The following is a 26244-nucleotide window of genomic DNA, read 5'->3' as shown; positions in this document are numbered from 1 at the left end:
CAAGGAAAATTAGAATCTTAACCAACTATCTTTAATTCATTCTGTAAGTACCTTTTGAGTGCCTTTTCTTTCTCTTCATATTTGATCCATCTCTTGAAATTCAAATTCTGCTAGCATTTACATATGGTAATGAATATTTTTTATTTAAAAAATAAACATATATATATAAACTTATGTCACTATAAAGACAAATCTAAGAATAAATGACTCAGAAAGGTGCACGATTGCAAAATGCTCAGTTTTATGTTCTATTTATCACAACCTTTTTCTGATTATAAACATTCTTTCTTCCGATTATAAAAGCAAAATATGTTCATTGAAAAAAGCTTACCCACATTTTTTCTGAAACACGTATTTGGGACTTTTGATTTACTGATATGTAAGAGTTCATTAACTATGAAATAGATTAAGACTGTGTGTCATATATTTAAAAATTTTTGCATGTATAGCTTACTATTTATTTTTCATTTATTATTTAAAAATGTACGTCATATTTAATCTTAGAAAGGCCTTTCCTATTCAATATCAAATTAAATTAATTAGCTATAATAACACTGAAAATCCAGAAATTAAAAAAAATTACCAAAACTTGATATCAAAAAAAAAAAAAAAGAGCCAGTAGTGACACATGGGGAAAGCTACTTAAAACACAACTGAGAAGTTATCACAGAGTCATGTACAATGCTATATTTGAGAAGTTAGGGAATACCAAAGCACAATATCAAAAATGAAAAAGAATAGCTCAGAATGAAAAACTCTATCAACACTAAAATAAATACAGTTATGTCTAGATAGTCATGGATTAAGGGTAGCAAAAGCTTTGTTTTTTCTAATAATAAACTAATAAGTCATTTTTATAATAAATTTCATCTACATCAGCTTGTAGAAATGTCTCTTCACAAATTTCTATTTCATGAAAATTAAAATGAAAAGAGCTATTGTTAGCATGAAAGTGTAGAGTCTGAGCATAAACAAACACCACAGGAAGGTACATAAAAGGATCTAGGAGTCATACTGAACAATATGGCCACAACCACTAGAGTTTTCAACTGAGTATCTGCACTCTTAGGATTTTTATGATGATTTTTAATAGAAAGTTATGCACTTAAAGGTGTTCACTTCTAAATTGTTCACAAATGAGAATCAGAAACAATTGAAACATTTAAAAATGCAATGAAATATGTAGCCATTAAGTGATAACTATAAAACATATAAAACAATTGAAAACTCCATAAATTTTAAAAATAACACAAAACCATATACATGCTGAAAATGAACATGAATAAACCTGAAAGGTGACAAAGAAATGCAAAAAACATGCCACAGTGGTGACATATGGGTTAAAATTTCACCTTTAGAAAAAAAATCCTTGCCTATAATATTATTTGTGCAACAAAAAATTTATTTATTTATTTGTTTATTTATTTATTTTGAATTTATTCATGAGAGACAGAGAGAGAGAGGCAGAGACATAGGCAGAAGGAGAAGTAGGCTCCCTGCAAGGGGGCCAATGTGGAACTTGATCCCAGACCCCAGGATCATACCCTGAGCCAAAAGCAGACACTCAACTGCTGAGCCACCCAGGCGACCCAACAAAAATATTTAATAGAAAGTTTTATAAATGGTCCAGAACAGTGTTTCTGCTGGTATATTCTACAGAATGCCAGTTATTCATTCCAGCAGGAGAGAGAGCGGGTTGTTTAGAAGCTTTTCCACCAGGGCAGCCCAGGTGGCTTAGAGGTTTAGTGCCGCCTTCGCTGCCTTCCTCCCGGGGAGTGATCCTGGAGGCCAGGGATCAAGTCGCACGTCAGGCTCCCTGCATGGAGCCTGCTTCTCGCTCTGCCTGTGTCTGCCTCTCTCTCTCTCTCTCTCTCTCTCTCTCTGTTTCTCTCGTGAATAAATAAATAAAATCTTAAAAAAAAAAAAAAAAAGAACAAGCGTAAGCTTTAAAAAAAAAAAAGCTTTTCCACCAAATGCATATAGGATGTCTGGATGCATGATATTTAAATGTGGTTCAAATGCATTGTTATTTGCTTTTGGGACGTTTTCCTGTTTAATGGCAGAAACTTTCAAACTACTAAACAACAACAAAAATATTTCCCAAGTTGACTACAGAACTTGCTCAGTGAAGCACTACATGACTATTATCACACAGAAGTCATATCCATGGTGTTCCTGTAGATACTCTTGAAGACATTACAAACATATGCCACTATTAAGCTCTTAATCAGTTGTGGGCTCATTTTTGTTATTTATGATCTCTACCATCACTAACAAATTGTATATTCTTTAGTATAATCTGGTTAATTAAATGTAAAGGTAAAAAAATAAAATGCAAAGGTTACGATCTTACTAAAATTATGTAAGACTATGCAATGCAGTAACTCACTGAGTTTTTCCTAGTTCTCAAAGAGTAACTGCCTTAACGTGTTTTTTGATATTGTAAAACTGACATTTCCAAATACCTCCACACTTACATAGCTTTCTGTTTACTTACTGTCTTAAAAAAAAGGTTTTATTTATTTATTTGAGAAATGGAGAGAGCAGTAGTAGGGGAAGGGAGAAGCAGACTCCTCACTGTTCAGAGAGCCTGACATGGGGCTCGATCACAAGACCCCAAGGTCACTACCTGAGCTGAAGGCAGATGCTTAACCAACTGAGCCACCAGGTGCCTCATAAATTATATCTATAATTTAATAATGAATTGTATCTACTACTCTTCTTTCTTTATTTCTTTCTTTCTTTCTTTCTTTCTTTCTTTCTTTCTTTCTTTCTTTCTTTCAGTAGGGCTCCAACCCACAACCCTGAGATCAAGATCTGAGCTGAGATCAAGAATCAGATGCCTCACCAACTAGGCCACGTAGGTGTCCCTTGTTCACTTCATGTCTTAAAAGGATTAATATATTTAAATTGAATAAGTTTACTGAATTACTCTTGTACTCACTGAAGATATACTGAATTAATGACATATACTGAAAGGGATACTCAAGTAAATAAAGGTTATCCTGGCTTTAAAGACATTCATAATCAAATGGGATGGCTATGCAGTGGGAGATGGAACCAGGACAACAAATACACACCAACTCTAAGATAAGATAAAACATAAACAGGATACAAAGAAAAGGATATGGAAGTCAGGAGGAAGAGAGTGAGATGGAATCATCCTAAGAACTCAGATACAGGTTCATCAAGAACAAAGAATGCACACTAGATGGACATAAAGGACATGGAGAATGTCTCCCAAGTAGACAGGAGAAAATGAGTCCCAGGTGCTTGTGAAGGAGAAAAAAAGTGTATTGGGGGGGAACAATGTTTTATACTTGCCAAGGCAGAGAATTCAAATAGCGGTGCATGAGAGTATCTTTTTGGAATATGAGCTTGAGTTTGGAACAGGAGAGCTCCAAGTAGCAGGCTAAGGCATTTAGATTTAATTTGGTAGCCACAGAAGCGCACCAAATGTTTTTCCGCCAAGAAAATTAACTATGAAAAACTAATCTGGTACAGGTGTGTGTCAAGATTAGGGATGTAACACTGGAGAAATGACAGTCAGGAAGAGAGGCAGGGCAGGAGATTAAATTATTTGACAGGAGGACACTACAGTATTAAGCAGTAGCCTGAAGGTTTGGGGATGGTTTAAAAACCTGTTATCAGAAACCAACAAGAGAAAGAAGTTTTTAAAAACTCCTATGTCAAGAATAGTCAATGGAAGTTTTTTAAAAATTAATCACTTTACCAGAAGAATGTAGTCAGGAAAGAAATTTTTAAAGCATTGAAGCATATTCAATGAATCCATGTAGAATCATCCTCAAATGTTAATTCTATCATAGTAGTACTACTGCAAAATAATACAGTCATAATATATATATTTGGGACAAAGGCTAGAAGGAAGTAAAATAAGAGAGCATTCTCTCTCACCCTCGTAAATAGAGTAGGAAAGCTCCAAAAAGCTAATCCAAGCACCTCATGAAGTCATTCCCTTAATCCCCAGGGCAGAATTACTCCCTAGGGATTTCAGTCCACCTCTTAGAATTTTATTTCCTGAGATGAACAACATTTCCTGAGAGGACAACATCTGTTTATACTTAACCCTGTTCATTTCAAAAGAAGTGTAACAGCAATTGGTTAACTTAACATCTTCAAGCATGCCATGACAGGGTAGTAGAATTCTTTAGACTGGCAAAGTCATTTACCAAATTCAGAGTATGTGACAGATTTCCGGAAAGTCCTTTAGGTTTTCAATATGGTTATTCATTCAGAAGATTAGTATTTTAAGTTTTGCTAATATGATTTTAGTGACTCAAGTATCACTTTTAAAAGTCCAATATCACCCCTGTGTGCATACTTGTGTGTCAATACTTACACGCCTTGCCTGTCTTGAACCTTACTTAGACTAATGTTCTTTGACACCCTGTTGTGTATTATTGCAGGCATAAAACAAGTATGAAAGGAGACTGTTTCTGTTGCTATGGAAATATCATTTAATTTCCTAATTAGTAGGTATATAAATGCAAAACCATAACATTTGATTATTTCCCAATTTTGGCAACCAAGTCTGTTGTTCATATCTGAGGACAAACTCCTCCGGTTTTCAACACTTTTGTTCAAAGTAAAAATTAAGAATTTAACCTGTCTTTCATTTTAATGCTTATAAATTGATTTGTTGTGCACAAGAGAAATGAAAGAATGGAACAAGGAGCATAGGTATGTCATTTATTCTTCTCCTTAAGCAAGATATATAACAATATCTATTTACTAACAAAAACAAGTCATGGCATTAACTTAACAAAAGGATTTCTTTAAATCATAACCTTCCCTAATGCTTATGATTTACAAAAGGTGGTTATAATTACAAAACTGGATATTAGAAATCCATCTGTTAATACAAAGCAAGGTATACCTGACATTATTTTCTTCTTAGGTCTCCTGTTTTGTCTAATTTGGGCTTTGCAAAAAGTAAGAAATAAACGGAATTATGAAGATAAAGCAAAAATTTTATAAAGATGTAAAATTCTAAAACTCACTGCTTTTTACCTACTTTAGGACACTGATTTCTCCAATAAACTCCCTACCCAGGATGTTATCTGATGCTCAGGTTGCTCCATTAAAACAATCAACCTAAACTAACCCATCCTCTGTTCTGAAAAAACAATTTCTGCTAGTTGAATGGGCACTATTAGTAAAATACTTTTTTGTCCCCTTTCTGAAGACCTCAGGCACACTGTTAACAACAGATAAGGCTTTTTCTGCTTTTACTGAAAGTATATTTTGTACAAACCACTAAACTCACAAGAGTTATTATTCAGTATAGCTAGCTTCATTTTTAAAATGCTACCTACACCAATAATTGAGTAGTGCAGTAAGATGAAGAATGTACCTAGAAGGGAAGTTTTGTTGGCCTAAATATCAGAAATCAGGGTGAAGAGACACCAAACCTTATCTCCCATCACAGCCAGACTTCTAAGCAGATCATGTAATGGTCACAGAATCATAGTCTGACCACTAATCTGACCACTCCCCACTGATCCTTCTCATCATCACCAGCAGAGCTCCCACAGCTCCTGAGACTGCATGATTGTTCAATTCTAGAGCAATGGCCACAGAAGAGCCTCCTGGCTTCAATCTTCACCACCTACTCATGCCATCTCTTGCCTCCTTCCTTCCACTTGCTGTCAGAACCCAAAGACCTCATGGATCAGCAGGTGCAAGATTTAATCTTAAAATCTACTTTTCTTTGCCTCTGTATGTTCTGGGTTAAAAACTAAACCAAGGGTTTGAAATGACAGGAATATTTCTCACTCTACCTTTTAAAAAATTTTTTCCAATATTTTCTTGATTTCTGTGGTAAATACCTCATATGATTCCTCATTTTCTTTTCCATCAAATGTTTTTCATTCTTTGTCACATAAGGATTAGCATTTCCTCTTATACTCCTTTATGTGACCTCTGGGATACTTCATCTATTCCTGTGGTTCTAATTGTCACATCTTTGCCCCAAAATGTCTAATTTGAATGCAAACCTCAGAAGTTAAGAACATATTTGTAAATGTTTAATGAAGACTTGCACCTGGAATTACTGGTAAGCTCTTCAAATGTAACACCACCAAAGCCAAACATAAGCTTACTCCCAACTATATTTCACACCAGGTGAGCAAGAGATAAAAATCAGTTATCTTTGCCTTGTACTCAGTCTCTCACAATCAGATGGTCCTTAAATCCTCTAGCTCCTAAATAATCAGCATCGTTTTCTCCACCCTTCCTACTTCTTCATGCATCATCACTTCCTCTTCTAAGCACTCTGGCAACTGTATCACTTATTGGTCCCTAAATTTATAGTGACATTCTTAGCTTAACACTTTCTCCTTAGTGTGAAATGATATTTCCTAATTTGTCTTTGTGAGAAACTTCTACATGTTCTTCAAGTTCCCATTCAATGAGAATCTTCTCATCTTCTTCGAGTTTTTGACCTATATACTCCTTCATCATTGCTATGTGCAACCATCGCCACTATCAAATTCCAGATCTTTCATCACCCCCAAACAAAAACTCAAATCCATTAGCATTCACTCACCACTCCTGCTTCCCCTCAAACCCTGGTAATCACTACTTTATTTTCCACCTATGTAGATTTGACTATTCTGGACATTTCATATAAATAGAATTATACAATATGTGGTATTTTGTTCTGGCTTCTTTCAAGGTTATTATAATGTTTTTAATGTTGTCCATGTTTTCAAATGTATTAGTACTTATTCCTGTTTATGACTGAATAATTACCCCAATGTATGGCATACCACATTTTGTTTATCCATTTTTTTTAATACAGAGTAATCAATTTGTTCTACTTTTTGCCTATAACAAATAATGCTAGTGTGAATATAGGTTTATAGGTTTTGTGTGGATAGATATTTTCATTTCTCTTACGTATATATCTAAGAGTGGAACTACTGGGTCATAAGGTAACTACATTTCACTTTTTTTTTAAGATTTTTTATTTATTCAGAGAGAGAGAGAGAGGCAGAGACACAGGCAGAGGGAGAAGCAGGCTCCATGCAGGGAGCCTGACATGGGACTTGATCCCAGGTCTCCAGGATCACGCCCCGGGCTGCGGGCGGCGCTAAACCGCTGCACCACTGGGGCTACTCTGCATTTCACTTTTTGAGGAAATATCAAACTGTTTTTCCAAAGTAGCTGCACCATTTTCCAGTCTCACCATCAACCTGGATTCCAATTTCTTCACAGTCTCACCAACATCTGGCAGTGTCCCTTTTTGATTACAGCCAGCCTAGTAGGTACAAATCAGTATCTCATTGTGGCACAGAATTGCACTTACCTAATGATTAATTATGCTCAGCATCCTTTAATGTGCTTATTTGCTATTTGCATATATTCTTTGGAGAAATACCTATTCAAGTTCTTTGCTCATTTTTTGTTTAGATATTTGTCTTTTTATTATTAAGTTGTAACAGTTCTTTACATATTCTGGTTATAGTTTTTTATCAGATGTACAACTGTAAATATATTTTCCCAAGTATGAGTTGCCTTTCCACTTTCTTGATTGTGTTTTTTGATATAGAAAATTTTAATTTTGGACAGCCCGGGTGGTTCAGCGGTTTAGCGCCGCCTTCAGCCCAGGGTGTGATCCTGGAGACCCAGGATCCAGTCCCACATCAGGCTCCCTGCAGGGAGCCTGCTTCTCCATTGGCCTGTGTCTCTGCCTCTCTCTCTTTCTCTCTCTCTCTCTCTGTCTCTCTGTCTCTCATTAGTAAATAAATAAAATCTTTAAAAAAAAAGAAAATTTTAATTCTGACGAAGTCCAACATGTTTTTTTTTTCCTATGTTGCTTTTGCTTTTGATCTCATATCTAAGAAACCATTGTTTGATCTAAGGCCATAAATATTTATTCACAGCAATTTTTTCTGAGTTTTAAAGTTAGATCTTACATTTTAGTTTATGGTGCATTTTTTTTTGAGTATTTTTTATTTGGCGTGAGATAGGGATCCAAATTCTTTCTTTTGTATGTAAACATTCAGTTGTCATTTGTTGTATAGACTACTTGTCACTGAATTGAACTCTGTTGTCACCTTTGTTGAAAAATAAGTTGGCCATAAATTTATGGGTTTATTTATAGGTACCCAATTCTATCCTATGGATCAACATGTCTTTGCTTTTGCCAGTCCCACAAAGTCTTTGATCACTGTAATTTTGAAGTAGTTTTTGAAATTGAGAAGTGTGAGTTCTCCAACTCTGTTCTTCTGTAAGACTATGTTGGGTTATTCTTTCTTTCCATTTGAATTTTAAGATCATTTGCCATTTTGGCAAAAGAAAAAAAAAGGCAGCTGGGATTTCTGATATTGATGGCATTGAACTTGTAGATTAATTTAGGGAATACTATCATCTTAACATAAGTTAATCTTCCCATCTGTGAACATGGATGTACTTCCATTTATTTAGGTCTTCTTCAATGTCTTTCAATGATTTTTTTAAATTTTTAGTATACAAGTCTTTGATATTTTAGTATTAAAAAATATTTGCACTTTCTTGAATGAAAGGCAAAATAGTAACAGCACAGGTTGTTTTATAATTATAATAAGAATAGAAATGAATCTGATCAAAGTTAACATTTTACCTGATAAAACTTTTTTTTTTTTTTTTAAGTAGACTCCATGCTAGGCTCAAACTAACAACCCTCAGATCAAGACCTGAGCCAAGATCAAGAGTTGGATGCTCAACCAACTGAGCCACCCAGGCACCCCTACCTAATACAAAATTTTATATCACATTGTTTATAATTCTGATATGAAAGATTTTAAATACTCAAAGAAAGTATTTGTTTTAGTTAAGAACAATTCTGCAACTGTAAGTTAAAGATGAACAACAATAAAATGTAATACAGCGGATTTAAGAAGTCAGTTATTCATAACAGCAATAGCAAACAAAACTCTTTCCAAAGGCAGCCAGACATCAAGAAAATTCCATCAGATAAATAGAACTATTGCAAATTATTCAAGCAGCTAGAACAGGAAACAGTTGTATAGTGGTCACTGAAATCCTTATTCAAACTTATGAAATTAGTATTATTGTGACTCATAATTCTTTAGGAAAAGACAGAACTGTTAGAAAGTTAACCATGTTTCTAAAAATTAGATTTAATGATTCCATGTTAATAAACACATCTTAAAATTCTACGAATCAAGACCTGCCACTTGCTACTAATTTCACACTCATATTCATCATAGAATATTAATTTATTCTACAAAGAAAAATCCCTGTTTCCAATAATAAATTTACATCATCTATTTATAATACCTTAGTGTAGACCATAGGATTTTAAGGTGACAGGTTCATTTATGATAAATCAATACTGATATGTATGCATAAAGCCTAGACCAGATGAGTAATTATAATTCAAGGCAATTTGCCCATTTTCTCAATATGCAGAATCAATGAAAGGTTTTCTTTCAAAATAACCATTTTTCATAATAAAAGAAGATCATGAAAATAAAACCAAAGTTAAGCTTCCCCTGATGTTTGAAAAAGATCCAGTGCCAAAACTTAAATTCTGTTAAAGAACTGAAGACTTGTAAAGATTCTTAGTGATGCTGAAGTGGCTGCTGTACTAGTATTTACATATTTCTAAAAGACAATGCTGAATGTGAGGAAGAGATGGTATGTAGCATAAGTTTCATTACGGAAAATGATGAGAACACAATATTTAAAAGTATTAGCCAAAGAATAAAGTCATTTGATAAAATTTTAGAAGTTTACTACCACAAGCATTTTCATAAGCACATTATCACCATCATCAGAGTGCTGCTCACTCACCTCAGTTCAAAATCCAAAAAAAAAAAAAAGACATAGTTCATGCCTTTGAAGAATCACATACAAACAATATCACCATGAAATATTTATAAAGGCCTAGAAAAGTGCCAAGTAAATATTTGGAAGTGAGCATATGAAATCCATGTATATACACTGTGTTTACTCCAAAGAGAAAGGTTCACATTTACTCTGAAACTGATATAAATGCAACAATGTATTTGGGTTACTATGGAAGAGACAAATACTGAGAATAATTTTTAAAGGAAAAAGAGGTGTTCAGATCACACTACGGTGTATTTCACATATGAAGAATGACGCATACTAAATCTAAGTCAACAGGAAAAAATATTTAAAATTAGGGGCACCTGGGTGGCTCAGTCAGTTGAGCATCAGATTCTTGATTTCAGTCGAGATTCTGATCTTGGAGTGGCACGATGAAACCACACATTTGGGAACAAATAGGGCTCATCAATCAGCAGGAAACTGCTTGCAATTCTCTCTCTCCCTCTGCCCCTCCTCCTGCTCACATGCTTTCTCTCTCAAATAAATAAATAAATAAATAAATAAATAAATAAATAAATAAATATAAAATCTTTAAAAAATCTAAAATTAGAAGAAAACTAAAAGAGGGAATATTATATGTTACTATCTTCATGTGTATGTATATATATATATTTAAATGTATGTATGTATAAAACCATAAACTTATCTTTACATACAAAGAGGTTATACAAATTGGTAAGAAAAGCATGAGTAGAAAAACAAAGTTCTTCAACAAATAATGTATTTCAACAAGGTGATGGTATATAAGATCAAACACAAAAATGAAGAGGAATGGTTTCTATAGCAGTAATAACCTTTCAGAGAATGTGAAAGAAAAACAATCTTTTTCCCAACAGTATTAGAAACTACAAACAAGATGATAATAAACATAACATGAGAAAGAATTTTTTCATGAAAAAAACAATTTATGATATTGAAAGACATAAAAAAGACCTTAATAAATTAGACATGCCAATGGAAAGACTATGAATGAGAAAGTTGCTACTTTCCCTTCAAATATTCTTAAATTAAATACAATGCCAGGTAAATCCCCAAAGGCATTATTTATGAAGTTAGATAACCTAGTTATTCCAGTCTCCTAAAGAAAAGGTCCAACTAGATAAAGGAATTTTAAAAAGAAAAATAATTACTTACTGGATATCACAACATAGCATAGGCTATAGTAGTTATAATAACTAACAAAATCTTTATACCCAGAGAACATAAAGAAGTCCTATAAATTAAAATAAGATAAATAATCCACTGGAAACACTGGGTAAAGATATGAACACAGTTATCACAGCAGAAGCAAAATATTAGGCCATTATGCCAAAAAACAGATGGAGAAGTAATCTACTTTGCCAAAAATCAGAGAAACAAATTCAGGTAACAAAGATCATATTCTTACCTACTCATTGGTAAACTTTTCCAAGTTTAAAGTTTTCATGTATTGACAAAAGGTTAAGGAAATATGTACTCCCCAGTGGAATGTAAAGTAGTACTACCATTTGGAAGAGCAATTAGGCATCAACTATTAAAATCTAAAATGCATACATCTCAATGACTCAAAATTACAATTACCATTATATCATTTTAAAAAATACTCTAGTACATTTGAACAAGGAACCTGTGTAAGGATGTTTGTTTAAAGTAGCAAAATGGCAGGAATAAACTAAATGTCCATGAAAACAAGGGATGGTTAAACCATGTTACAGAATAATAGGCAGCAGTTTAAAAATATATATGTAATATATATAAACATATATCAAGATATATATATGCGTAATTTATGGCATATATAACATATATATGGCATATATTTTTACATGTATATACTCATTTTTTAAGTTTTTTTTAAAGATTTATTTATTTATTCATGAAATACACAGAAGGAGAGAGGCAGAGAAACAGGCAGAGGTAGAAGCAGGTTCCTCACAGGAAGCCCAATGCAGGACTTGATCCCAGATCCTGGGATCATGTCCAGAACAGAAGGCAGACGCTCAACTGCTGAGCCACCCAGGCATCCCTGTATATACTCATGTTACCCACTAAGCTCTATGTGAAAATGAGGCAGAGATCATTATGTTACCATTTCAGTAAATAAAAAAACTATATGTCTTGCTGTATAGACATTGACCACCTATATCTTTAAGGCACTTTCCTGGGGCCCCAAAGTCAATCTCCTGCCCATGATACAACCCAAATTTGAAGACAGATAATCACAAACATTTTATCTGTGTAGATAAGCAAAAACCAAAAACTTAAATTCCAATCAATGCAATGTTACATAGGACTTAACGTGAAGGAAGAGATTTTGTTATCCCAAGTAATGCCTAAATACGTTTAGTTAAAAAAATGGAACACAAAAATATATATATCTGTGATCTCAGTTATGCCTTAAAGGGACTTCTGCATGACAAATTCAGATATACTCATGGTGGGGCTGAAACCTGGAAACTCATCAAATGTTCACTGGACAGCTGGATTGCAATAATTTTTATTTTCAAGTTTCTTTTTCTATTTATTTTCTAGATATTATGCAATGGGCATGTACTACTGCAAGTGTAAAAGACCAAACACGTTGTTTTTGAAATAATGTATCTTCTGTTATTATATCCTTGAGAAACCTCTATACAGATAATACTAAAATGTTTCTCTATTCCCAGCCTCTCCCCTTCATTCCAGGCCTACTTCTCAGCTGCTTACTGAGCAGTTATCAACAACCCAGCTTCAGTTCTCCTGGATGTGACTTCACCTCTCCACTGCTGTGCTCAGTGATCCCATCTTCCTGCTGGCTCAGCCCTGTCCCAGTTCCCAGACCATGGCAGGACTGAATTAAAAAGTACTAATACAAGGTCATCCCCTCCTCCATCTCTCTCCCATCCACTACTAGAACCATGTTTCTGATTCTGTGTCCATCTGGACTTCTGGCCCACGCCACTGTGGAGTCAGTACCACTATACTACATACTCCATCATATTCTTTCTGGTATTAAACTGTTCAGGTACTTTTCACCCCTGCCAGGTTGTCAACTCGTAAGATCAAGTACTTTATCATACTTATATAGAGAGGCAGGGCTATGTACCCTAAAACAATAAGAAAGTATTTGATGAATGGCTGCTACATTTGTTTAATCAGACATCTGTAGGATTTGTTTAAAGTAGAAGGAGTTCAGAGACTCAATTCAAACAGCCAGCATTTATTAAGAAACTAACATGGGTCCAGGATTATAATGGGAATATTAGAACAAAATGAAGGTATGGCTTCTATTCATGACACAGTTAGAATCTAAAGTGGTTGACAATACATACCAAAAAAAAAAAAAAAAGAGAGAGAGAGAGAGAAAGAATAATTACTGTTTTAGCTTCTGCCTTAACAAGCAAAACATGAAAATCTTCTTGCCTGAGGTCCTGATTTCACAGATGGGCAAACTGCAATCGAGTTTGTCTGCCTGGATTCCAGACTACTGCCAGCACTGACTTTCGCCTCCTGTCCCAACTCCATGGGCCCCAATGTGACTGGCTCTGCTTGTCACTATTTGTATACTTGCCCACTTTGAATTATTCCCCTGCATCTAGATTCTCTCTTCCTCCAATTCATGCTGCACATTATGATCTAAATTTCTTTCCTCCTTTTTGTCCTATAGTACCCTTTGTGACCTGCTTTTGCACACATCTCCATAATAACAAACTATGACTACAACCCTAGATTTCCTCTTAAACCTCTCTTCCATAAGACTGAGAATATCATGGCAGGCCTCTAAATCAAATTATAACAGCACTGCTGCTTGCTTACTGAACATTCATTTCCCCCTTCCTTTTCCTTAACAGAACTGCCATTCAGCTCATTTGTCCCCTTCATTTCCTACACACAGCCATGCACTTCAGGGAAAGCTGACCTCATCCCCAGCCAGGAGACCCTGATTAGTCTAAACTCTCATGCAGGCTATTTCTTTTCCCCTTGCTGTTGAGTGGATTGTGGGTGGCTATGTGATCCAGCACTAGCCAATGAGGTAAGAGATAAGAGAGGACTTTTGGCAAAGGTTTTTTCATTTTTCTGGAGGAGACACTGCAACTGCATGATGGTGGGCTTAGAACTGGGGCAGCCATCACACCACTGGCTGACATTGAGGTCTAGACACAGAAGGGGCACAGTCGGGGGATCCCTGGGTGGCTCAGCAGTTTGGCGCCTGCCTTTGGCCCAGGGCGCGATCCTGGAGTCCGGGGATCGAGTCCCGCATCAGGCTCCCGGCATGGAGCCTGCTTCTCCCTCTGCCTGTGTCTCTGCCTCTCTCTCTCTTTAGGTCTATCATAAATAAATAAATAAATAAATAAATAAATAAATAAATAAATAAATCTATCTTTTTTAAAAAAAAGAAAGGGCACAGTCAAGAGAAGAGAGGAAAAATCAAGTCTAGGTCTGACACCTGGGCCATCCTACCACTTTGGATTTCTTATGACTCTTGCACATCTTTTTTACTGTATTCCTTTTGCTCTGCTGCCAGGTTACTTAGAGCAAATAGCAGATCTCAAAAAATATATACCAAAAGTTTTGTTTTCTATTTTAAAGAGTAGCTTTAAAATGGGAATGTGATGGATATTTAGGGTTTTTTAGTCTGAAATTATGAATAAAGCTGTTATTAATTTTCATGTAAAAGTCTTTCTGCATATGTTTTCATTTCACCTGCGAGTGGAATTCCAGGGTTGTATGGTAAGTATATTTTTAACATGAAGAGAAACTGCCAAACTATTTCCCAAAGTGTTGCTTTCCCATCAGCAAAGTATGAGTGCTTCAGCTGCTTCACACCCTCTCCAAAACTTGATATTGTCAGTCTTTGTAAATTTACCCATCTAATGTTTGTACAGTGGTATCATATGGTGCTTCTTAAATGTCATTATTTGGGCAAATAATAGACTTAAACACCTTTTCATGTCCTTTGTGTATTTTCTTTTGTGAAATATATCTTTAAATATATTGTCCATCTTTTAGTTGGATTGTTTGTTTTCTTACCGAGATGCAAGAGTCCTATACATAGCTGGGACAATTAGTCCTTTGTCCAATATATAGAGATAGAAATTGAGATACACAGATCTAGCAAATCTTGTGTTCTTAAGGAGAATTTTTTTTTAAATTTTGATAAAATCTAGTTTATCTTTTTTTTTTTTTTTTTTTTTTTTACAGTTAGTGCATTTTGAGTCCTACCTAAGGCATCATTGCCTAGCCCTAAATCACAATGATTTTCTCCTATATTTTCTTCTTGAAGTTTATATATTCAAAGGCATGGACAAATCTCAAAAACATTAAAAAACATTATGCTGCTATATAGCAGGAGACAAAAATGAGTACATATTCTGTTATACAATCTATATCCATTTGTAAAACAGGAAAAACTAATCAATGGGGAAATAAAGCAGATCAAGCAGAAGGGAACTTTTTAGTGCAATGGAAATAATCTAGACCTCCACTGCAGTGGTGACTACATAGGTATATTTGTAAACACACAATAGTACTTAAAATAGATGCATTCTGGAACAGAATGGATTCCAGGACTAAACCCATGCATTTATGGTCAATTATTCCTCTGCAAAGAAGCAAAAATATACAATGAGGAAAAGACAGTCTTTTTAGTAAGTGGATGGTCACATGCAAAAGAAAGAAACTGGATCATATTTGTATACCAGATGCAAATATAAACTCAAAATGGATTAAAGGCTTTGATGTAAGACCAAAAACCATAAAAATCCTAGAAGAAAACATAAGCAGTAAGCTCTTGGACATTGGTCAGGGCATAATTTTGGATCTGTCTCCTTAGACAAGGGCAATAAAAACAAAAATAAACAAATGGGACTTTAACAAACTAAGAAGCTTTTGAAAAGCACAGAAAACCCTCAAGAAATGAAACTACAGGACAGCCCCGGTGGCACAGCGGTTTAGCGCCGCCTGCAGCCCAGGGCATGATCCTGGAGACCCTGGATTGAGTCCCACGTCAGGCTCTCTGCATGGAGCCTACTTCTCCCTCTGCCTGTGTCTCTGCCTCTCTCTGTGTGTGTCTCTCATGAATAAATTTTAAAAATCTTAAAAAATAAATAAAATAAATTATTAAAAAGAAATGAAACTACAACCTACTCAGAAGATATTTACAAATGATATAAACAATAAGGTGTTAATATCCAAAATATATAAGAAGCACACAACTCAGTATCAAATAAACAAGCCAACTAAAAAATGGTCAGAGGACCTGAATAGATACTTCTTCTCCAAAGAAGATGTCCAGTTGGTCAACAGACACATTAAAAGATGCTCAACACCACCAATCATAAGGGAAATGCCAATCAAAACAACAATGAAACATCATCTCATGCTTGTCAGAATGACTACTGTCAAAAAGACAAGCAATAACAAGTGTTGGCAAGAATGTGGGGAAAGGCAACTCTTATGTACTGTTGTTGGAAATGTAAAATGGCACAGATGCTATGGAAACAATATAAAAGTTCCTCAAAAAATTATAAGTAGAACTACCACGTGATCCAGCAATTACACTTCTGGGTATTTATCCAAAAAAAGTGAAAACACTAATTTGAAAAAATAATATGCACTCCTATGTTCATCGGGATATTGTTTACAATAATAAAGATACCCAAGCAACTTAAGTGGCCATCAAGAGATGAATGGATAAAGATGTGGCATGCATGTGAGCATGTGCACATACATACACAAACACACACACATACACACACTGGACTATTAGTCATAAAAAAAAAAGAATGAAGTTTTGCCACTTGTGACAACATGGATGGATATAGAGGGTATTATGCCAGGTGAAATACATCAGACAGAGAAAAACAAATACCATATGGTTCCACTTATATGTGTAATCTAAAAAGCAAAACAAATAAATAAAACAAAATAGAAACAGACTAAAAAATATGGAGAAGAATCTGGTGATTGTCAGAGGTGAGCGGGATGGACAAAATAGGGAAACAGAATTAAAAGGTACCAAGTTCCAGTTATAAAACAAATAAAACAGAGGGTTACAATGTACGAAATAGGGAACATATGTAACAATTTTGCTTGGTGACATTAGCTAGATCTGACATGTATATAAATGTATGTAAATGTTGAATCACTATGTTGTACACCTGTAACTAATATACTATTGTATACCATCTACACTTTTATAAAAGAAAAAATTGATATACTCTATTATATATGAAACATATCTCAATAAACTTGATTTAAAAAAATTAATGGGAGTTTGGTAGAAATACTTGTGACCACACAGTCCTATGGGGTAAGATTTAGGGAATAAGCAAGACTTTGCTATGCCTAAGATACAAATACTAATCTCAGAGCATATATAATTTCTTAAATAAATATCACCTTATTCTAATTTATTTTTAAAGATTTTATTTATTTATTCATGAGAGACACAGAGACATAGGCAGAGGGAGAAGCAGGCTCCCTGCCAGGAGCCCAATGGGGTACTCATGGAGCACCAAAGGCAGATGCTCAACCACTGAGCCACCTAGGTGTCCCCATCTTATTCTAAATTCATTAATGTCATATGGTCTTTGAAAGACAGTGGCATTACTCAAACAAGTCAGGCTAGTCCATGAATGGACGTAGCAATTGACATGTACCTTTAGCTGAGGAAGGATTTTTTTTTTTTTTCAAAAGGAGAGAGGAGTGCCTAGGTGGAGCAGTTCGTTAAGCATTTGACCCTTAGTTTTGGCTCAAGTCAGGCTCAAGTCATGATCTCGGGGATGTGAGACAGAGCCTCCTGTTGAATTCCGCACTCAATATGGTGTCTGCTTGAGATTCTCTGTTCCTCCCGCTCGTGCTGCCTCTGTCTCTCTCAAATAAATATTTTTTTAAAATAAAAAAAGAGGGAGAGGAAAGGATAGAAAGGGAAGAAAGGGAAATGTGCTTTAGTTCTTCCTGGACCCAGAGACACTGTGAATCTAAATATGTGATTCTTTTGGGAATGGGAACACATATGCCACTGAAGATGAAGGTTTTTCTCCTATAGCAGCCGTTTATGTTTCAAATGAAAAAAACAAATAGGACACAGTAAGAAATAAATCATTATGCCTTGAAATTTTAAGGGAAACTCACAGGTAGTATTACAGATTTTTTTTTTTAGTATTACAGAATTTTATAACTAGAAAACACTCTGTGTATCATATAGTCCAAGCCACTAAAATACAAATTAAATAAATAAGCCTTGGAGAGGAACACCTGGGTGGCTCAGTTGTTGAGTGCCTGCCTTTGGCTCAGGAGCCTGCTTCTCCCTCTGCCTATGCCTCTCGGCCTCTCTCTCTGTGTCTCTCACGAATAAATAAATAAATAAATAAATAAATAAATAAATAAACAAACAAACAAACAAATAAATAAAATCCTTAAGAAAAATAAGCCTTGGAGAATATGAGGCTTGTTTTGTCAAATAACTACTTAATTAAAAACCTCAAGGAAGAATTGGGGTGTCCTGATTCCTGATTCAGAGTTTTATAAAATTACTATTTCTAGCCCAATGCTCTATGCAGAGCAGATATTTAGAAAAACAAAGAGCAAACAAAAGACCTGTTGAAGAAATTCATGCTAGGTAACAGGACAAAAAAGTACAAGGAAAGCATAAGTGAAAAGAGAGATAAATTTAGATGCAAACATTTTCCTCAACAAGTTCTGTACATACTTAGTTATGTCATGTATGCATATATGGGGGGGAAGCATATTTTATGAAATTATTCTGGCAGATATCAACGCCTAAAGAAAGAAAATGAAGACAAGTGGTAAACTCTCAAGAATTATCGGATCCCCTTTCCTAGAAATAACTGAAGACAATTAGCTCTTTCTGAGATAGTTAGGGGGCATATCTACCTTTTTACTGAAAGACATTATAATGATATTTACCAATAGCTTTCAGGCATTTGAATTTAAGATAAACTTGTGAAAGTGGATTCTCACCAAATCTTTGCCTAATCACAATTAAAATCAGATAATTTTCATACCCTTTAGTTATTTATGAAGTCACTGTGATTTCTGGTTAGGTTGTGGGAGAACTGACATATCTCTATCAGGAGTTCATGGCTTTGGTTGTGAAACATTAAGCTGCTATAAGAAAAGATCTTGGATTTCCTGCAGATATGTAATAAACAACATAAGCCCAGTTTAAACAGCGTTAACATATCAGAAGTATTCTATTAATTTTCTATTATGATTCTATAGTCCTTAGGATCTTAAAAAATTATTTACTTTACCTCAACCCTGGTGGGATGCCCATTATTTTAAGGTAGGAATGTTGGAGCAAGCTGGGATATTACTTGATTTGGATCTTGTTCCTAATCAGGCAGCTTCATCAGGTGCTACATTACTTGGTTCTCTCAAGAAGGCAAATAAACAAAATAGCAAGATACTAAAAACTGGCAAAATAATAGAAAACCAACATCAGATTTTGCATACATGCTTTTAAATCTATGATCTAGTTTTAAAGAATGTCAAATGGAATATATGTGTGTACATACATTTAAACAAATAAAACATGGATTTAATTAGCATGACAGAAAAAAATACAGAAAACCCCTAACTGAATAGGAAGTATTAATTTTTCAGCTCAATAGATGAAACAAAATTAATTCATTTTATCTTATCCTATTTCACCTCTCCATTTGGTCACCACCTTAACTTACAAGGGAAGATAATTGCCTATTTCACTCTTGTTAATGCCCACTGTCTTCACAACTAGAAAATAATAGTCTAAAAGTTGTACATGTAGATACAGCCTTGAAATAAAAAGGAACAAAAGCACTATAAAATTAAGTTTTATAAAATCAGACTATCACTTTGTGATTCTTAATAATGTATCAGAGGTAATAATCTCAAAGAGTTGTTGAATGTATACTTGTGGTTGAGTTAGAATTCATCTCCAAGGTAAAAATTCACTTATGAGGAAAATAAGAATGTCTAAAAGTAAAGTCTGTCAAAAATCACTGGTGCTTTAGTAGGGAACTAGCTAGAAGTAATACATTTGAATATGTTTTATTTAGGTCTGGTAATCTTTAAAACATCAAAATATTGAGAAAAAAAAACCTCAAAATAAAAAAATAAAAATGCTACAGGCTCTGGCTTATTAAACTGCTAGCTTTTGGAAATACCATAAAATACTGTTCATGAGATCATATTCTATACTATTAAAACTATGAAACAATAAATATAAGAAGAGCATTTTACTATTTTGGATAAAGCAGCCAAACTGTGCCAGTCTATTAAAAATGGATTAAACATGAGCACTATAAATACTAACACTTTTAAATTGCAGGTAAAATCCTTTGAAAATCTTTTTTTCTGATGAAATAACACAACTCATATCACTTACGCTATTGGATAATTGTTTCATGGATATATATACCAACAGACATAGCCAGAAGCAATGCGCACCCCATCCTATGCAGGTATTTAACTTGCTCAGTGCACATTCTCAAACAGACCCTCTGCGGTCATCACAGCTTAGTCTCCCAGTAAAATACTTGAAATAGCATAATCCATACAGGATCATTAATAATCTTGAACACCAAAAAAAAAGGGAGGGGATTGCTGTTATTGGGAAAAGTCAACAATGAAATAAAAATAAAGTTCCTGGAGACATAATTACCCTAAAATTACTGGCTTCATATGTTGTCAAAATGAAATAATCTTGGTAATTATTCTCCAAGATACAGACAGTCCTGGAATATTCCTGGGTTAAGGCAAAACAAAAGAGAGCTATGAAAATCACAATATTGAGCCTTTGTTGTTCAGAAAGTTCAACTTTACTCTCTGCCTTGAAATTTAAAGAAAAGAGATAAAAAGAATAATCTGGGTCCTCCCTGCCACCTGGACCTTGGATTCTGTGCCTTGGGATCTGGTTTTGGGTGAGTACTAATCCAAACCCTCCTGGGTGGCTGAGTATTCTGTAATAAAATAGATGCTACACTAAAACAAGTTGTCTCACCTCAAGGGATAGTGTAATTACTTTGACTATATATGTTTAATACATTTTAATACCCTCACTTATATGCCAAATATTCTAGTAAAGAGACTTCCCAAACACGTCTTGCTGCTTCTGTTTCTGCTTTTGTTCTAGCTGTGTTACACTGCTTGAAATCCTTCTCAGGAGTATCTGTCCAAGCTCGAGAGATATCCTGAATATAACCTTTCCCCGGCCACATAAACATCTGACCTGTTTGGAATTCCTCTAACACTGACCTTTTATTCACTTCTTTCTAGTTCTCTTGGATTTAAAATCATTTCTCCAAATGACAATAATGCTCACTCAATACACTCACTGTTCATACCAGATACACTGCTTAACACATTTAACCCTTAAAAAAAATCCCATGAATCAGAGTCTATGAAAATTCCCATTTTGTAGATGAAGAAAAAGAATTAAATAGTAAGCAAGGGCACATAACTCTCTACCACTTAAGTAAGGCATGCACTCAAACCTAAAGCTCTTTCCAAAGATCTTGTTTGACATAGTGAAATACGACCTCATGCAAATGTCTGTGCTCCTCAACTAGACTGTAAGCTAAGGTCAAAGAGAGTAGTGTCTTTTACTTCCTTCCAACACCTCATAGCAGGGCATAGTGTTGGACAGGTTTTAAGAGCTCTGAGTGAGGGAGGCACGGAAAGTGTATCCAGAATATTTTCTACATCATCCATTAACTGTTCTGTTGGGTCTTTATCTGTATCATACGTTCTTAAAGGTCCAGTCAACTAAAGGCAGAAGCTTCTAGAAATGAAACTCCTCAGAGGAAGTCCATCTTTATCTGTAAAGTGGATTATGGTCAGAGTAGCAGGCTGCTTTCTGAAGGTACTGCTTCCTCTTCTCTTTTATATTTTATTAATTTTACTCATCTTTCTCAAAATCTTACTGTACACGGACGTCATACTACCTTCTATTCTTTAATAAACTTGTGTATTTTGTTTTACTAAGTGGACAAATGTTTACAAAGAAGACAAATAAAAGGTACCTTTCTTCCCACAGTAAGCACATCATTAAAAACTGAGACATACACTTACATCACTCTGTGTAGCAAAACTGCAATAAAGAGAGGGGCTGCCTCCTCTGCACACTCACAACTATGAAGCCCATGCTGGAAGGGGAAAAGTCACTTGAGAGTAAATTAGAATAAAACTCACTTATTTTATTCATATAGAGTTACTACCAAAGTCTTTCACTAGCTTCAAGGGATTCCAGGAAAAGGAACAATACAAAAACACGTCTATCTACAATTGTGTTCACTTTTAGGTAATGTAACCACTCAAATACAGACAGGGTTGACTGCAATTCTGCATCAGGATGTTGGTGACACTGATAATTCAACCAAGCTTCTGCCACATGTCTTAAGAGTCAACCAAGCCATTAACGAAATTGCATTCCTACCAAGGGGAGTTTAGGGAAGGGGTAGGTCCATCATTCCTAATAACATCTACTTCCCCCAAACTGATTCAGATGATTAACTGTGTCAGTTCTTCATCAAATCAGCACTCAATCATTTTGCAAGGTAATTCTCTTCATCTCAACTCCTACTTTACATGCCCATAAAATGCAAAAATGCATATTGCACTACTGACATATAATAATTTAAATGAAAAGAAAAAAATCAATAATTTGCTCCACAGCACAGAATCTTACTGTCAGCTTCACTGAATCCACCATTAATTTCAGTTCCTTCCCACATACTCATTAAACATAAAATACAGCTATTCTAAGGATATTAAGGTTTTTTAGTTTTGTTGTTGTTTTTTTTTCTTTTAAAGAGAATATAGTCACGGCAAAATACTAAATACGGCTTCTAAATACTCCATTTCTGATTTATACTTATATTGTTTGTTGGAGCTTTCTAAAATGATGAAGACACTAAACATTCTAAGGCATGGTTGTCCCACCACATATAAATAAACTTTTCAGCAGCAATGCTGGCAAAAAGGAAGACTGAAAAACTGCTATTAATATATATATAATGAAAGAGACTACAGTGCAAGCTAAAGAAAGCAAAGTGAAATATATCATTTGGCGAAACTAAGTGGCACAAAACAACTGAAATTTTAAATTGTTAATAATGGTCCCGGAGCTAATTCAACTTTTCCACTGATGCAAACCACAAGCAGAATTACACACTATGTTTCTCCTCAAAGATATTTACGATTCCTTTAAGGTGGATGAGAAAGGCTAAGAATATCTGTTAAAGCCTATAATACAACCAATGTTATTAAAATGGTATATTTATAAGCCTGTGAAGTATAACCTCATTACTTCAAAAACTACCCCTCCATTGTCTCCCTTTAGAAGTTAACCTATAATGGACAAAAGTGCATCTCTGCCATCCTTCTGCTCCGTTTTCCCAGATCAATCTACCTTAGTGTTTTGTAAGCTGACCAAAACATTCCATAAATAATGCTATGGTGCACACGCATTAAAGTTTAGAGAGTTTCTGCTTTTGAGGGAGATAGTGACAGGACTAAGGACACCCGGGTTCAATTCCAAGACAAATATTAGGCGGGTGGTTTGAAAATATCAATCAAAAGAGGCCTAGGGGTAAAGGATACAAACGTCCACCGCCACCACCCTTCCTTTCCCCTCCCCTCTTCCTCTTGTTCTCTTCCTCTCTTCTCTTCTTTCCTTGTGGTTTCTCACGGAGACTATCCAAGCAGGAAAGCTGCTAATTTAAAAATTAGTGGGACTCACGCTGGGAATATGTAATTCCCAGGAAGAAAAAAGAAACTGCCAAAAAGGGGGTGTGGGGGGTTGTTGGCAACATGTTTTAAGTGGCAATCCTCCCCACCCCCACCCTAATACTGCACAAACCCACAGATTCTTCTTCACCCCTCTTCTCCTTCCAGGTCCCAGTACTCTATTCAACTTGACCCTTATCCAAATAATTTAGGGACCTGCAGGGCATCCGCTGTGCAAGAGTGCATCCCTCAGTGTATGTGCCCAATTTTCTGGAAGCCCCTGAATCCGGACAGTTGTAGCAGGCTAGGGATCTCCCACCGGGGAAGGGGTGAAGAAAGGGGGTAAAAGAGGAAAGGATGCAGAGCTGCGCTGTAGGGCGAGTGGCTGAAAGGAAGACAGGGAAGAAAGAAAGGGTGGGAAGGAAGTGAGGCTGGGAGAGAGGAAGAAAGGGATGAAAGAAAGGCTGGAAGAGAGAAAGGAGGGGAGAGGAGAGAGGGATGTTGGGAAGGATGCGGGCGGGAGGGTTGGGGAGCGCGGAGGGAGGGGAGGATGGAGAGGATGGGAGGGAGGTAGGGAGGGAGGCAGGCAGGGATGGAGGATGCTCTGCCCAGGACTCACCTCTACGGGTCGGTGGGAGTTTCTCGCCTCCTCCTCCTTCTCTCTCGTTCCCAACCGCTGGAGGGGTAATCACAGAAGGGGCTGGAGAGGCGGCGGCGGGGACGAGGGCAGCAGCTGCGGCAGCCGCCTCCGGCCGAGGTGCGGTGGCTCCTGCTCCGCCCGCCAGCCCGGGTCTCCGCCTTACTCGGGGCTGGAAGCGAAGCCGCTCCCCCTCCCCCAGCCCGCCCCGCGTCCTGCCCAGGCGCGAGCGGCAGCGGCCCGAGTCGCCGCTAGGGGAGGCCACCAGTGCGCAGGCGCGGCCGCTCGCTCGCTCGCTCGCTCGCGCGCCCCCGTGGTCCCCGCGACTCCGCGGGGCTGGGGGAGGCCGGGGTGGGGGCGGGGGCGGGGGCGGGGGCGGGGGCGGGGGGCACGCGGGCGCGCGCGGCCTAGGGAGCGCCGAGCGGGAGGGGCAGGGGCGGAGCCGGGGAGGCCGGGCTGGCTCCGCGCCGCAGGTGGGGGCGTGGGGGGAGGGGACGGCGGTGAAGGGGCGCCGCCGCAGGGCGCAGGTGCCGTGTCCATGACAACCGCGTTCCCCTCCGCGCGGGCACCCGGACCTGAGTGGCCGCAAGCCGCGAGCAGCGGATTCTGAGACTCGGTGCGGGAGAGGTCCGGGGCCGGGAGGGAAGGGAACGGGGGTCGACCAGGAGGAAGAAAGGGTGAACCCAGGGAGGGCGCGGACACGTGGCAGGAGAAGGGCTGGGCCTAAGTGCGCGAAGGTGGAGGCTGAATATGGGACGTAGGTCTGTGGGGACCTGGCGTGACAAGGGAAGGAGCACTGGACTTTAAGATAGGACCTGGGAGAGGATGTAAGTGTTAAAAACAAATGCAACCTCTGCTCATTTCACGAGCCTTGGTTGAATGCCGTGTATGTGGAAGGCATTCCGATTCTTTTATTGATTCAAAAGAAACATTACTGAGCCCCCAGTTTGCACCAGCCACTCTACTTAAGCATTTCAAGATATCAGAAATGTTTAATGTCCCGTGTTTGTCCTCGCAGAGGTTATACTTTAGTTGGGGAACTTAGATTGTAGGGAGTACGTGCTCTGCTCCGTCCATCTGCATCATCTGGGACTGGAATGTAACCGTTACAGGAATGCTAGAAATGAAGAAGGTACAAGCTACTAAGTTACAGTTACTTTGTTCTGCCATAATGCCAAGTGACATTTTCTTTTTTTTAATCAAGAGATAAAAATACACACAAAATCTATAGCAGTTTGGTAAGACACAAGTGATGCTGCATTCGCAACACGCTACTTGTCTGGTCGGCTTGCCCACCGGCATCAATGTATCTGTTCATGCCAACACTTGTACGGCCTTATATCACTTGGTACACGCATTTTTTTATACTCCTTGTTCGTTGGTTTTGTCAGCTATGTTACATCCCCTTCTTCCCAAGCTGACATCTGCAATTGTTTGAAAATAATATCAAAGCCAAGTGTCTTATTCTCTCCAGGCAATGGCTTGAGAGCTCTGTCTCTAACCATCCTTTTTATCTTTTTCTCCAAACGTCTCCTTGCCTTACATTTTCCTTGTCATCATCACTACACCACTTTAAAAATTCCTTAGATAAAGTGCACATGAGTCAACTGTGTACACTTAAAACTTCCTTAGCCGACAACAACGATGTTTCAGGACCACGGACAGTGACACCGCATGTTCCACTCACGGAGCTTTTTCCTTAGGCTCAGCCTATAGAACAGGAGACAGACATCACCGAGGATACAGGATGTGCTTCAAGAGGTAAATGCTGAACACTAAATGAGCTGTACCAAAAGATATGAACAGAATGGAAAAAGGAAAGCGTGCCATGAACTGGTGTAGGAAGGAAGAAGTAGGCCCTCCAGCTAGACTTTGAAGAAAGAATAGGTAACATTTAGGGAGACATCACAGGACCCTAAAGTGGTGAGAGGAGGGTAAGTTAGCCAGGGAGGTATTCCAATAAAAATAGGGATACTTCATTGTACCACTGCACAGTACTGTCCTGAGGGCAAAGTATACTTCTCATTTTAATT

At 36.9% G+C, this 26244-nt stretch overlaps 1 protein-coding gene across 5 annotated transcripts in view; it reads right to left on the bottom strand.

Annotated features, from left to right (window-relative positions):
* CTNNA2 (catenin alpha 2) overlaps positions 1 to 24537 on the bottom strand; it is a 1081323-nt gene extending 1056786 nt beyond the window's left edge. For 3 of the 5 annotated variants that reach the window (XM_072767039.1, XM_025994441.2, XM_025994440.2), the window contains exon 1: positions 24194 to 24518. The gene's annotated coding sequence lies outside the window, so the exon portion shown is untranslated. Of the gene's footprint in view, positions 1 to 23790; positions 23985 to 24193 lie in introns of those variants that run through there. The other 2 variants (XM_025994443.2, XM_072767041.1) reach the window with 2 other exon arrangements.
* Positions 24538 to 26244: the final 1707 nt, after the last annotated feature.

The sequence above is a fragment of the Vulpes vulpes genome, chromosome 8 (assembly GCF_048418805.1).
Source record: "Vulpes vulpes isolate BD-2025 chromosome 8, VulVul3, whole genome shotgun sequence".
NCBI lineage: Eukaryota > Metazoa > Chordata > Mammalia > Carnivora > Canidae > Vulpes > Vulpes vulpes.
The sequence above is the reverse complement of the archived record's forward strand: the minus strand, read 5'-3'. Positions and strand labels throughout refer to the sequence as shown.